Source organism: Callithrix jacchus, chromosome 22 (assembly GCF_049354715.1).
Source record: "Callithrix jacchus isolate 240 chromosome 22, calJac240_pri, whole genome shotgun sequence".
NCBI classification, from domain to species: domain Eukaryota; kingdom Metazoa; phylum Chordata; class Mammalia; order Primates; family Cebidae; genus Callithrix; species Callithrix jacchus.
Window position 1 is genome coordinate 19,446,367 of NC_133523.1, and position 15,311 is coordinate 19,461,677.

The 15,311-nt window shown below is 46.1% G+C and overlaps 1 protein-coding gene and 2 long non-coding RNA genes across 5 annotated transcripts in view; 2 read left to right on the top strand and 1 right to left on the bottom strand.

Annotated features, from left to right (window-relative positions):
* LOC103789852 (uncharacterized) overlaps window positions 1–13,998 on the bottom strand; it is a 49,747-nt gene extending 35,749 nt beyond the window's left edge. The window contains exons 1-2 of the mRNA XM_054249702.2: window positions 13,848–13,998; window positions 2,240–2,330 (exon numbers count right to left, since the gene is read on the bottom strand). The gene's annotated coding sequence lies outside the window, so the exon portion shown is untranslated. The remainder of the gene's footprint in view (window positions 1–2,239; window positions 2,331–13,847) is intronic.
* On the top strand, window positions 2,071–9,347 carry LOC128930473 (uncharacterized). 2 transcript variants are annotated; one of them, XR_008478539.2, is made up of 3 exons: window positions 2,071–2,316; window positions 8,147–8,213; window positions 8,321–9,347. It is a non-coding gene; the product is annotated as an uncharacterized LOC128930473 (long non-coding RNA). The 2 variants fall into 2 exon arrangements; XR_008478540.2 differs by having other exon boundaries at window positions 8,594–9,347.
* The window catches only part of LOC108589630 (uncharacterized), a 35,258-nt gene continuing 29,774 nt past the window's right edge, over window positions 9,828–15,311 (top strand). The window contains exons 1-2 of one of the 2 annotated variants that reach the window (XR_013531343.1): window positions 9,828–12,575; window positions 13,403–14,367. This is a non-coding gene — a long non-coding RNA (uncharacterized LOC108589630). The remainder of the gene's footprint in view (window positions 12,576–13,402; window positions 14,368–15,311) is intronic. The other variant, XR_008478538.2, reaches the window with a different exon arrangement.

Here is a 15,311-nt window from a genome sequence, read left to right on the forward strand (position 1 = left end):
TCTAAATGCCAACTTCTCTTCCCTTTTTTTTTTTGAGACGGAGTTTCGCTCTTGTTACCCAGGCTGGAGTGCAATGGCGCGATCTTGGCTCACCGCAACCTCCGCCTCCTGGGTTCAAGCAATTCTCCTGCCTCAGCCTCCCAAGTAGCTGGGATTACAGGCACACACCACCATGCCCAGCTAATTTTTTGCATTTTTTTTTTTTTTTAGTAGAGACGGGGTTTCACCTTGTTGACCAGGATGGTCTCGATCTCTTGACCTCGTGATCCACCTGCCTCGGCCTCCCAAAGTGCTGGGATTACAGGCTTGAGCCACCGCGCCCGGCCTCAATTTCTCTTTCCTAATTCACATTATCAACTATTTTTTGTTTGAAAATATTTCTCATAAGAAAAAAGCAAAAAATAATTCCTTGACACTTTTTGCACAAAGTTGCTATGCCTCTTTTTTTTTTTGAGACGGAGTTTCACTGTTGTTACCCAGACTGGAGTGCAATGGCAGGATCTCGGCTCACCACAACCTCTGCCTTCTGGGTTCAAGCAATTCTCCTGCCTCAGCCTCCCGAGTAGCTGGGACTACAGGTGCGCACCACCATGCCCAGCTAATTTTTGTATTTTTAGTAGAGACGGGGTGTCACCTCGTTGACCAGGATGATCTCGATCTCTTGACCTTGTGATCCACCCGCCTCAGCCTCCCAAAGTGCTGGGATTATAGGCGTGAGCCACCGTGCCTGGCCTGCCTCTTTTTTTTTTTAATCTTCCTTAGGCACAGAAATCTTAGAATATTTTCAAAGCAAAGTTTTTCTTTGGAAACTTTATGTTAGAATGATGTGTTTTCAGCTCACCTTTATTTTTTTACTGGTCCTGGGTTACAGTTATGTCTCAGGGTAAACCAAGATACACACCATAACTTTTTCTGCCAGAGTGTTTAGTGAATATCAGCTCCTGGGTCATTTTCTCCCTAAGGACAACCTGAGGTATGAAGTGTAGCTTCTCAACAAAGCAGGTGGATGCCCTGGGGCTAAACTCAGCAATAAGTCTTCTCTCTTCTGTGGGCAAGGAACAGGCAGGAGAGGAAAGTCACATCACCTCTGTGTTGGGCCCAACGTTATGTCACAGTCTCTTTTTGGGCAACATTTAGGTAAGAGAAGAAGGTCTCATCAAATAGTCAGAGGGCCCAAAGATATGTCACAATGCACCTTGTAGTGAGGGTCCAGGCAGGAAACTCACATCATATTGGTTCTGGACCCAGGAATTAATCATCATGCCTTCTTTTTTTTTTGAGACGGAGTTTTGCTCTTGTTACCCAGGCTGGAGTGCAATGGCGAGATCTCAGCTCACCGCAACCTCCGCCTCCTGGGTTCAGGCAATTCTCCTGCCTCAGCCTCCTGAGTAGCTGGGATTACAGGCATGCGCCACCATGCCGACCTAATTTTTTTTTTTAGTAGAGACAGGGTTTCACCATGTTGACCAGGATAGTCTCAATCTCTTGACCTCGTGATCCACCCGCCTCAGCCTCCCAAAATGCTGGGATTACAGGCGTAAGCCACCACACCTGACCTTCATCATGCCTTCTAAGGGCAGTGTCAAGGCAAAAGTGTATGCTACCTTAGAATTAGGTCCACCGACATGTCACAATATCCTTTTCAGGCAGAACCTAGAGAGAGTGGGACAGTCATGTGAGCTAGGTTCTGAGCCCAGTGCTATGTCACAACCCCTTCTGTGAGCAGAGGCCAGGCAAGAGAAAAGAGCATTACCTGTGTGATGGGTGCAGGGATTTGTCACAATGACTTCTGTAGGCAGGACCTAGGCAGTAGAGTTACATCAACCTGGGTATTGGACCCAGCAAAAGTCACACTGGCCCACATGGGCAGGGCACAGGCAGGAGAGTCATATAACCTGTATTTGGGGCTCAGTGATATGACACAGTGTCCCCTGGGAAAGAGCCAAGGCTGGAGAGAGGATTCACATCACCTGGATACAAGATCCAGTGATGTCACAATGTTCCCTGTGGGCAGTGGCAAGGCAATAGAATAGTCACACCACCTCACTGCTGGGTCCAGGGATATGTCACAATCCCTTCTGTGGGCTGGGCAGTGCAGGAGCACCAAATCACTCTGGTGCTGGGAAAGTCATATGTCATTATCATACCAGAAGGAATGTTCAGACACAAGATTAGGCATCTAGACTGGAAAGAATCGATACATCAAAAACATGACTAGACCGTGCATGGTGGCTCATACCTGCAGTCCCAGCAGGTTAGGCGGCCATGGAGGATACCTGGAACCCAGGAGTTGAAGACTATTCTGGGGGAATCATGGTGAGATGACATCGCTGTTAAAAAATAATAATTAAAGTTAAAAAATATAAATATATTCAGAGCCTGGACAACATAACAAGATCACATCTTTACTAAAAAGATGGTAGATAGATAGATACATAGACCAGAAAGACAGACAGAGCCTGCCAGATAGATAGATAGACAAAGCCAGACAGACAAAGATAGATGATAGATAGAAGATAGATAGATAGATGACAGACAGACAGATAGACAGATAGCTAGCCAGGCAGGATGGCTTATGCCTATAATCCCAGCACTTTGGGAGGTCAAGGATGGTGGATTGCTTGACCACAGGAGTTTGAGACCAGCCTGAGAAACATGGTCAAATGTCATTTCTACAAAAATAAAAAGTAAAATATACAAAAAAAAGAAAAAAAGACCAAGCATGGTGGTGCATGACTGTAGTACTAGCTACCGGGGGAGCTAAAACGGAAGAATCCCTGAGTCCAAGCAGGTCCAGGCTGCAGTAAGTCGTGATTACACATCTGCACTGCAGCCTGGGTGACAGAGTGAGAAGACCTCATTATATATATAAGTATATATTTATTTATTTCTCTGTGTGTGTGTGTGTGTACACACACACACACACACATATATATGAAAGAAGAAAAAAATTTAAGACAACAGCAATGTCAGTGTGCAGGAGGAAAGCGCATAAGAGAGAAAGAAAAGGAAAAAGTAATAGAAACTCAATGTACTGTGGAAACAAACTCAAAGTGGGGCTAGGAAAAAAAAAATTTAAAAACCACAAAAACAAAAACAAATAAAACCTCAGAAAAGTCCCCAGAGCTGCAGCTACTCTGTAGGCAGAAGTGGGAGGATGACCTGGGTGAGCCCGGGAAGGGAAGGCCGCGTGAGCCGTCATCGCACCCTCTACTGGACCAAAGCGGTATTGCCGCCGGCTAAAGCTATCTGGTCCACCTTAAACATTTCAAGCAGGCAGCCAGGTCCTTGCTTTGGGGCTGACACCTGGTGGACCCGGCAGCTGGACAGAGAAGCCAGCCGGTGTCGAGGGCAAAGGCCCAGCGGGTACACCCTACAGGTCAGGTGTGGCCGAGTGGCGCGAGGGGCCTGAAGCCATCTGTCTGGAGTCTAACTCCAACAACCTTCCTTCCCACCGCTCCCCGACATTGTCTGCTGGTTCACCCAACCTCCTAAGTAGTTCAACCTCCTAAATAGCTGGGAGTATAGGCATGCAACACCTCAACTGGCTAATTTTTTATTTTTAGTAGATACAGGGGTTCACTATGTTGGCCAGGTTGCTCTCGAACTCCTGACCTCAGGTTATCCGCTGGCCTCAGTCTCCCAGTGTTGGGATTACAGGTGTGACCCACCACACCCAGCCGATTTTTTAAATTTCTTATGTGTATGGTCCTGTAATAGAGCAGAATAATAGTAGCCTCAGAGTCCATGAGACCAGAAGCTGACATCTTAAATGTCTGTTTAGAATAAATTTAACAAGCCAATCTCTCTAACATAAAACTCCCGGAAAGACAAGCGATTTTTTTTTCTTTTTTCAATTTTTTTTTTTTTTTTAAGATGGGGTTTCACCATAATGGCCAGGCTGGTCTTGAACTCCTGACCTCAGGTGATCCACCCACCTCGGCCTCCCAAAGTGCTAGGATTACAGGCGTGAGCCACCGCACCCCGCAAGACAAGCGATTAAAAAAACATTGTGGCCAGGAAGTGAATCACGCCTGTAATCCCGGTATTTTAGAAGGCCAAGGCAGGGGGATCGCTTGAGCCTAGGAGTTCCAGACCAGCCTGGGCAACATCGTAAAAACCTCATCTCAAGCCAAAATACAAAAATTAGCCAGTTTTATAACCTCATCTCAAAATACATTAATAAATAGATTAAAATTTAAAAGGCTGGGCGTGGTGGCTAACACCTGTAATCCCAGCACGTTTGGAGGCCGAGGTGGGAGGATTGTGATGTCAGGCATTTGAGATTAGACTAGCCAGCATGGTGAATCCCCATCTGTACTAAAAATATAAAAATTAGCCGGGAGTGGTGGTGGGCACCTGTAATCCCAGCTACTTAGGAGGCTGAGGCAGGAGAATCACTTCAACCCAGGAGGCAAAGGTCACAGTTAGCCAAGACTACACCATTGCACTCCAGCCTGGGCAACAGAATAAGACTCCGTCTCAAAATAAATAAATTAATTAAATTAAAAATAAAATTTTTAATGTTGCATTCTGTTAATTTTGCTACCTACCCTGAGAAGGGCATAAAATATCTGTGGCTTGCTTCTTTGTTTATGAAGGGTCTCACTTTGTCACCCAGGCTGGAGTGCAGTGACACCATAATGGCTTATTGCAGTCTCAACCTCCCTAGGCTTAGATGATTCTCTCATCTCAGCCTTTTAAGTAGCTGACATCACAGGTATGCGCCAGCACACCCAGCTACTGTCCCAAACTCCTGGGCTCAAGTGATTCTCCTGTGTTGGCCTCCCAAAGTGTAGGATTACAGGCATGAGCCATCACGCCTGGTCTTCCTTAATATATCTGATCTCACTACATTCTGGTACTAAAGCCTCACATCAAAAAGTTAGAAAGATCTCAAGGTAACAACCTAAACATCACGACTAAAAGGACTAGAGAACCAAGACCAAACAAATCCCGAAGCCAGCAGAACTCAAGAAATAACCAAAATCAGAGCTGCACTGAACAAAATCGTGGCATGAAAACACATTCAAAAGACCAACAAATCCAGCAGCTGGTGTTTGAAAAAAATAACTAACAAGACCACTAGCTAGACTAATGAAGAAAATGGAGAAGATTCAAATAAACACAATCAGAAACAATAAGGGGGTATCAGCACTGACCCCAGAGAAATACAGAAATACAGACAATCACCAGAGAATATTATGAACAACTTGATGCACAGAAACTAGAAAATCTAGAAGAAATGGATAAATTCCTGCAATCACACACCCTGTCAAGATTGAACCAGGAAGAAACTGAATCCCTGAACAGACCAATAATGAGTTAGGAAATTGAGGCCATAATAAATAGCCTGCCAATTGATAAAAGTCCTGGACTAGATGGATTCACAGCTGAATTCTCCCAGATGTACAAAGAAGAGCTGGTACTGTTCCTACTGAAATTATTCCAAAAAACTGAAGAGAAGGGACTCCTCCCTAAACTCATTCTATGGGACCAGGAGTATCTTGACATGAAAACCTGAAAAAGATATAACAAAAAAGAAAAGCTTCATGGCAATATCCTTGACGAACATTGATGCAAAAATCTTCCAACAAAATACTAGCAAAGCAAATTCAGCAGCAAATCAAAAACGTATCCACCATGCTCAGGTGGGCTTCATCTCTGGGATGTAAGTTTGGTTCCACATACCCAAATGAATAACTACGATTCATTACAGAAACAGGACTAGGGACAAAAAACACATGACTATTTCAGTAGATGCAGAAAATGCGTTTATTAAAATTTAAAATCAATTCATATTAAAAACTCTCAGTAAACTAGGTATTGGGGAAAAAAGCTCAAAATAATAGCCGGGTGAGGTGGCCCATGCCTGTAATCCCAGCACTTTGGGAGGTTAAGTTGGGTGGATCACCTGAGGTTGGGAGATCAGCCTCAGGTCAAGACCAGCCTGACTAACATGGAGAAATCCCATCTCTATTAAAAATACAAAATTAGCCGGGTGTGGTGGCACATGTGTGTAATCCCAGCTACTTGGGAGGCTGAGGCAGGAGAATCACTTGAACCTGGGAGGTGGAGATTGCAGTTAGCCGAGATCATGCCACTGTACTCTAGCCTGAGCAACAAGGGCAAAACTCTGTCTCAAAAAAAAAAAAAAAAAAAACCTCAGAATAATAAGAGCCACCTATGACAGATCCACAGCCAACATTATACTGAATGAGAAAAAGCTGGAAGCATTCTCCTTGAAAACCAGAATGAGACAAGAATGTCATTTCTCATCACTCCTATTCAACATAGTACTGGAGGGGTTTTGGTCTGGGTATTCAGGCAAAAGAAAGAAAGAAAGGGCATCCAAATACAAAGAAAGGCAATCAAACCATCCCTGTTTGCAGATTACATGATTCTGTTTCTAGAAAACCTGATAGTCTCAGCCCAAAAGCTTCTTAAACTGATGAAGAAGCTTTTGGGCTCTGGTAAAGTCTCAGAATAAAAAATCAACGTGCAAAAATTGCTAGCATCCCTATACACAAATAGTAAAGCTGACAGCCAAATCATGAAGAAACTCACATTCACAATTGCCACAAAAAGAATAAAATACCAGCCGGGTGCGGTGGCTCACGCCTGTAATCCCAGCACTTTGGGAGGCCGAGGCGGGTGGATCACAAGGTCAAGAGATCAAGACAATCCTGGTCAACATGGTGAAACCCTGTCTCTACTAAAAATACAAAAAATTAGCTGGGCATGGTGGCGTGTGCCTGTAATCCCAGCTACTCAGGAGGCTGAGGCAGGAGAATTGCCTGAGCCTAGGAGGCGGAGGTTGCGGTGAGCCGAGATTGCACCATTGCACTCTAGCCTGGGTAACAAGAGGGAAACTCCGTCTCAAAAAACAAAAAAAAACCTTTTAAGTTCAAAGGTACAAGTGCAGGTTTGTGACATAGATAAACTTGTGTCATGATGGTCTGTTGTATAGATTATTTAATAACTCAGGTATTAAGCCTAGTACTGATTAGTTATTTTTTCTGATCCTCTTTCTCTTCCCACCTTTTACTTTTTAAAAGAAACTAATGTGTGTCGTTCCTGTCCCTGTGTCTGTGTGTTCTCATTATTTACCTCTCACTCATAAGTGAGCACTGTGGTATTTGGTTTTCTGTTCCTGTGTCAGTTTGCTAAAGACAATAGCTTCCAGCTCCATCCACATCTCTGCAAAGGGCATAACCTCGTTTTTCTTCTGGCTGCAAAGTATTTCATGGTGTATATGTACCACATTTTTTTGGTCCAGTCTATCACTGATGAAAGTTTAGGTTGAGTCCATGTGTTTGCTATGCTGGTGGTGCCACAGTGACCATACATGTGGATGTGTATTTATAACAGAATTTATATATTTGGGGGTATATACCCAGTAATGGGATTGCTCATCACACTGGACCAGGCATGGTGGTTCACGCCTGTAATCCCAGCATTTTGGGAGGCATAGGTGGGTGGATCACCTGAGGTCAGGAATTCTAGACCAGCCTGGCCAACATGGGGAAATGTGGGTGGAAGTTCTCGTAAGTGCCAAAGCAGGAGACTGAAGCCTCAGTCAGTTCCTGTTTAATAAATAGAATACAGAAAGAAGAATATAGTTAAGAATAAGTATCATGAGTAATTAGATATTAATCTTATTGAATATTTAGCCTTGATTAAAGCCTTCTTGTACTTTATGTATAATTATCTAGGAACATTCAGGTTGCTGTGTCAGGAACTGGTAAAGGACACTATGGGATGCGGCCACGGCCACGAGGCAAGAGCATTAATACCTGTCAAACATCAACTGGTGGCAATCAGCAGGGGCAACCTGTTGAATGCTAAAACCAAGCCGTCTATCACACCATAAGTGTTGCTGGAGGGCGTCTAAAATCTTTGTGGTAGCACCGGTGCTTCGGGAAGCACCTGCTACTCAGCAGACCACGGAAAGAAACATCCCCTGTCCGTGGGTGAGCTGGAGAACACTCTACTACCCCACACTCTTGTGGAAGGACTGACACCAGTCAGCCCAAGCCACAGTTGTCCAGGGACTTAATTGCCTCTATGTGGTGCTGTGCTATGTTTGGTCACAATCTGTGTCTACTTTCACTCCCTGCCTCTGCACCTGGTTCCTCTTTTGCAGATATCAGTAAGAAGAAGCATAATTCAAGCCGCAGTGGCTCAGGACAGTTGTCTTGGCGCTTGAGGAGGTGAGGCTATGTGTTCGAGGCCAGCCTGGGTAACATAAGAACCTCTCATTCATTTAAAAAACAAAAGCAGCAGCATATTTCTTGAAGCCTTTGATCTTACTTGACAGGCACAACATCAAGTGCTGACGCATTTCATCACCCCTGCTTAGGCTACTTGAAAGCCCTGGGCCCCCTTGTTCCTTAGACCCGTGATTTGCTCGACCCTATCAATAACTGTGGATGGCTCATCCTACTTACAGTGCCCCCCTGCTTTGTATCCAATCAAAGTCAGTGTGTCCAGGCACTCGGGGCCACTGCCAGTCTCATGAACTGGTGGCAGTGGTCCCCTGGACACAACCCTTTTCCCTTGATCTCAGTGTATTGTGTCTTTATTTCTACAGTTTCTCGTCTCCGCACCAGTAGAGAACATCCTTTAGACCAAGTAGGGCTGGACCCTACAGCGAAACCCCATCTTCACTAAAAATACAAAAATTAGCTGGGCGTGGAGTCTTGTGCCTGGAATCCCAGCTACTCGGGAGGCTGAGGCAGAAGAATCACTTGAACCCGGGATGTGGAGGTTTCAGTGAGCCAAGATCATGACATTTGCACTCCAGCTTGGGGAACAAGAGCAAAACTCCAAGAAAAAAAATCATCACACTGTCTTCAACAATGGCTGAACTAATTTACACTCCCACCAACAGTATACAAACATTTCTTTTTTTCCACAACCTAACCAGCAGCTGTTATTTTGTTAACTTACTAAAAATAGTCTTTCTGACTGCCGTGAGATAATCTCTTATTGCAATTATGATTTGCATTTCTTTCATAATCAGTGATTGTTGACCACAGGTAGGTTTTCTTTTAATACACTTCTGTTCATGTTCTTCCCCAGCTCTTTTTTTTTTTTTTTCTGAGATGCAATATTGGCTGGGCGTGGTGGCTCATGCCTGTAATCCAAGCACTTTGGAGGCCAAGGCAGGCGGATCACCTGAGGTCCAGTGTTCAAGACCAGCCTGACCAACATGGTGAAACCTCGTCTTAAAAAAAAAAAAGAGAGATGCAATATTGCTCTGTCACCCAGACTGGAGTTCAGTGGCAGGATCCTGGCTCACTGAAACCCTCTACCTTCTGGGTTTAAGCAATTCTCTTGCCTCAGCTTCCCTAGTAGCTGGGATTACAGGTGTCCACCACCATGCCCAGCTAATATATATATATGTATATGTATATACACACATATATATGCATATACATATATACACACATATGTGTATATATATTATATATATATTTATGTATATATAATATAATATATACATGTATATATTTTAAGATGGAGTTTTGCTCTTGTTGACCAGGGTGGAGTGCAATGGTGCAATCTCAGCTCACCGAAACCTTCACCTCCCAAATTCAAGTGATTGTCCTGCCTCAGCCTCCTGAGTAGCTGGGATTACAGGCATGTGCCACCACACCTGGCTAATACTGTATTTGTAGTAGACATATGGGATTTCTCCATTTGGTCAGACTGGTCTTGAAATCCCTACCTCAGGTGATCCTCATGCCTCAGCCTCCCAAAGTGCTGAAATTACAAACGTGAGCCACGGCACCCGGTGATATTTTATATATATATTTTTTTTTTGAGACGGAGTTTTGCTCTTGTTACCCAGGCTGGAGTGCAATGGTGTGATCTCGGCTCACCGCAACCTCCACCTCCTGGGTTCAGGCAATTCTCCTGCCTCAGCCTCCTGAGTAGCTGGAATTACAGGCACACGCCACCGTGCCCAGCTAATTTTTCGTATTTTTTAGTAGAGACGGGGTTTCACCATGTTGACCAGGATGGTCTCGATCTCTTGACCTCGTGATCCACCCGCCTCGGCCTCCCAAAGTGCTGGGATTACAGGCTTGAGCCACCGCGCCCGGCTAATTTTTGTATTTTTATTAGAGACGGGGTTTCACCATGTTGACCAGGATGGTCTTGATCTCTTGACCTCGTGATCCACCCACCTCGGCCTCCCAAAGTATTGGGATTACAGGCGTGAGCCACCGTGCCCGGCCAATATTTTGTATTTTTAATCGAGATGAGGTTTTACCATGTTGGCTAGGCCGGTCTGGAACTCCTGACCTCAAGTCATCTACCCACCTGCCAAGGTGCTGGAGTTAACAGGTGTGAGCCACTGAGCCCGGTCCTATTTTATTCACTTTTTTATGGAGTTGTTGTTTTTCTTTTTCTTTCCTTTTATTTTTATTTTTGCAATGGAGTCTCTCTCTGTCACACAGGCTGGAGTGTAATAGCATGATCTTGGTTCACTACAACCTCTGCCTCCTGAGTTCATCAATTCTCCCATCTTACCCTCCCAAGTAGCTGGGACTACTGGTGCCCACCGCTATGCCTGACTAATTTTTGTATTTTATGGTAGAGACAGGGTTTGACCATGTTGGCCAGTCTGGTTTCGAACTCCTGACTTCAAGTTATCTGCCTGCCTCAGCCTCTGAAAGTGCTAGGATTATAGTTGTGAGCCACTGCTTCCAGCCACATGACAGTTCTCACATTAAATTTGCCGAGATACCACTATTTACCATTTTTTAAAGAAAAATTGAGGCTGGGTGCAGTGGCTCATGCCTGTAATCTCAGCAATCTGGGAGGCTGAGGCGGGCTTATCACATGAGGTCAGGAGTTCGAGACCCACCTGGCCAACATACTGAAACCCCATCTCTACTAAAAATACAAAATTAGCTGGGTGGAGTGGCACGTGCCTGTAATCCCAGCTACTTAGGAGGCTGAGGCAGAAAAATCACTTGATCCTGGTAGGCGAAGCCGAGATCATGGCACTGCACTCCAGCCTGAACAACAAGAGCAAAACTCTGCCTCAAAAAAAAAAAAAAAAAGAAAAGAAAAGAAAAGAAAAAGAAAAATTGAAATATTTCACCTAAAAAAAAGTGAAGGAGAAAAAGAGGATTTCACATCTAAAGTCTTTGTTTTCTTTATAAAACCACAGCCCCTTGTCAGTTGATTTGTCCAAAGGTGTCTGACAGGCACTAATACACTTAATGAATCAATCAGGAAAAATGGGTCTCTCAGGTGACAAGGAGTCACAATGGTACCTAAACCCAATCCATTCTCAGCTTTACATGGTGCCCCCCTCAGGAAGTGGTGTTAACCGTGTGAACCACATTCACTGGACAAGGCCAGAGGAGAGCGTGTTTAGGACAACACAACCATGAGGCTGCAAATCAAACTGCGGGCAGGAAGCGCATACGAGTTTCCATGGCCAAGACACTGCTGGCCGTCCTTCGGTGTCACTTAAACTTCAACGTGAAAGACATCTTTTCCCAGTTGGCTCAGAGAAACTAACAGACATTAGAATTGGAATTTATTGGTTTTCTATTTTCCAGAATTTCTAAGACATGAAGGACTCTCCAAACACTCCAAAGGGCATTTAGCTATACATGAGGCTGAGGACCTGGCTGCTCTGGAGAGGGATGGCTGGGCAGCAGCCACCAGCTGTAATAGCTGTGAACTCTCCTTTTATAGGGTCAGGCCACCTCCACACACCATTGCTTACTTCATAGGCTCTGTCCCTGAGGTCTACCTGGGGTATTGCCTTCCTCCCATCTCATTGGCTGTCTAGGAAACTCCAGCTTCCTATAAAAGCTACCCTAGAATGGCAAGATGTAGACCCTCCTCCATTCTCCCAGCACAGTGGGACTTCCGGAGAGTGCTGGCTAATTCCTTTAACTGAGCTGACAAGGGAAAGTGCCCGGCAGTTAGATGTTCAGTGAGCTAACAGGTCCAACGTGCCAGGGCCTAGCCCCACAGCCTAGCATCTCTCCTCTAGGCTTTTTCCCTTTTTTTTTTTTTTTTTTTTTGTCAGATGTAGCCACGCTGTTGCCCAGGCTGGAGTGCAGTGGTGCAATCTCAGTTCACCACAATCTCCACCTCCCAATCTCAAGCAATTCTGCCTCAGACTCCTGAGTAGCTGGGATTACAGGTACATGCAATCACACCTGGCTAATTTTGTATGTTTACTGGAGTCAGGGTTTCACTATGTTAGCTAGGTTGGTCTTGAACTCCTGACCTCATGATCCACCCGCCTTGGCCTCCCAAAGTGCTGGGATTACAGGAGTGAGCCACCACACCAGGCCTTAGCCTTTTTTCTTCTGTCACCAATGACAGGTGATGTTCACCTGTGCCACACACTCATGAGCCTAGCAAATGGTGTGGGTAAATTCCAACTGAGTGCCTGTGACTCCACACTCTTACTTCCCACTCAACTGGCATTGGAAGTATAACCGTCAATATGATCTAATTTACACATATTTCTCTCTTAGTAACCTTTCTGACAACAGCCCTCACAATCAAATGAGACTGGGTTACAGAACACAGGGGTAAGGCTGGAGCAGCAGTTTATAGAAACTTACTTTATTCTAATGTAATATAAAAATGGGATGTTTTAAAAACAAGAAAACATTTTAAATCAGCTATGGGGATGCTACACTTGCTAGTTCATGCCCACTCCCTTTAAAACAAGGTATCTGGGCAAACCATATTCACAGGTAGCTTTTTGCAAAACCCCAGGCAGAAGCCCCAGTCAGACGCAGCTCCCTCGGCTCACAGGGTGGCAACCTCCTTCTCCATGTTAGGGCTCTGACAGCAGGAAAGTGAGGGAGCACAGGCAGGTGGGGACAGAGAGCAGCCTGGACCTCAGGTGATCCGCCCACCTCGGCCTACAAAAGTGCTGGGATTACAGGTGTGAGCCACCACGCCCAGCCCTGCTTTTCTTTTCTTTTTTTTTTTTTTTTGATACGGAGTTTCACTCTTGTTACCCAGGCTGGAGTGCAATGGTGCGATTTCAGCTCACTGCAACCTCCGCCTCCTGGGTTCAAGCAATTATTCTGTCTCAGCCTCCCGAGTAGCTGGGACTACAGGCACGCGCCACCATGCCCAGCTAATTTTTGTATTTTTAGTAGAGACGGGGTTTCACCTTGTTGACCAGGATGGTCTGATCTCTTGACCTCGTGATCCACCCGCCTCGGCCTCCCAAAGTGCTGGGATTATAGGCGTGAGCCACCGCGCCCGGCCCCCTGCTTTTCTTTTAAAATCCCAGGTTGCCTACTCAAAAGACCAGAGATCAGAAAGCTTATGAAATGTTAAATATTAAAATAACTGTTATTACCATGTTTCCATTTGTGAGCAATGTCCTGTCCCGTTTCAGCACAGTGGCTTTGGCCCCAGCCTGTAGCCCTGTTTGCACAGCTCTGCACCCGCAGCCCCGCATCTTCCCCAGGTTGTGAGGCAATAAGGAGAAGGTCATCGAGGAAAGACGCCGACTGGGTGTGCAGGGCTCCAGCACAGAAAAAGCTCTGGTCTGTGGGGTCCCCAGTCCCTATTTTACCCTATTAAAAATATATGTGTGTATGAATAAAATGATCAATTGCATAACCTTCTATCTACACAAGATTTTTGTTCGTTTTTTTTGAGATGGAGTCTCGCTTTGTTACCAGGCTGGAGGGCAGTGTGGCGCGATCTCGGCTCATTACAACCTCTGCTTCCAGGGTTCAAGCGATTCTCCTGCCTCAGCTTCCGGAGTAGCTGGGACTACAGGCGCGCACAACCATGCCCAACTAATTTTTGTATTTTTAGTAGAGACGGGGTTTTACCATTTTGGCCAGGCTAGAATTGTCTCGAACTCTTGATCTTGTGATCCACCCTCCTTGGCCTCCCAAAGTGCTGGAATTAGAGGCCTGAGGCACCACGCCCGGCCTACACAGGATTTAAAAATAACCCTGGGCACGGGTGGGCCCAGCCCATAGAGAAAGCACTTCCTGAAAATGACTGAAGCCAGAAGCCTGTCACTCTCGCCTTATTCAATGCAGTGTCTGGTCGCATCTTCTGTCACTCCAGAACTGAGGGCGCGGACCCGCAGCTGTATCCATTCAGGGCGCTGGGGCGGGAACTGTCCAATCAGGTTCACAGTCAGAGAGGAAGGGGCGGCTGCCAGTGTCCGGCGGGGACTTTGTTTCTGGCTCTACTCGGAGATCCAGTTTAGTTCTTCGCTTCCCTGTGTTCTCTTTCCGGGAGGTCTCGGTGATTCTGCCACAGCCTCAGCTTCCATCGCTCTGTGACTTCATGGTGTTGGAAGATTCATAGACTCCAGGACATTTCTGAAACCGAGAAATGGTGAGTGTGCGGGGCAGGGCGTCGTCCGGAGATTGGGGAGACCTCTTCAGAACCCCCCAGAAATGGCGGTGGTGGGACGGAGTCTGTGAGCGCCCGCTTTTAGCAGCTCAGACCTCTGTCTCCCCCGGTGCAAGGACCCCGGGAGTCCTTTCTCGTTTCAGCACAGCGGCTTTAGCCCCAGCCTATAGCCCTCTTTGCGCAGCTGTGCACCCGCAGACCTACATCTTCCCCAGGTTGGGGGTGATGAGGGGAAGGTCATCAGGGCAAGATCCCGACTGGGTGTGCGGATTTCCTGCGTGAAAGGAGCAGTGGTCTGTGGGTTCCCCAGTTCCTGCTTTACCCTGTTCAAAAATAAACTGAAGCACAATTGAAACATTAAAGAGTTAACATGGGTGGGCGCGGTGGTTCACACCTGTAATCTCAACACTTTCGTAGGCCAGGGGGAAGGGGGAGCGGATCACGAGGTCACGAGTTCGAGAGCAGCATGACCAACATGGTGAAACCTTGTCTCTACTAAAAATGCAAAAATTGGCCACGCGCGGTGACTCACGCCTGTAATCTCAGCATTTTGGGAGGCCGAGGCGGGCGGATCACCTAAGGTCGGGAGTTCCAGACCAGCCTGACTAACATGGAGAAACCCCATCTCTACTGAAAATACAAAAAAAATTAGCTGGGCGTGGGGGCGTAGGCCTGTAATCCCAGCTACTCCGCAGGCTGAGGCAGGAGAATTGCTTGAACCAGTGAGGGGGAGGCTGTGGCGAGCCAAGATTGCGCCACTGTGTTCCAGCCTGGGTGATAGCGAAACTCCCTCTAAAAAACAAACAAGGCCGGGCGCGGTGGCTCACGCCTAGCACTTTGGGAGGCCAAGGCAGGCAGATCACAAAGTCAGTTCGAGACCAGCCTGACTAACATAGTGAAACCCCGTCTTAAAAAAAATTACAAAA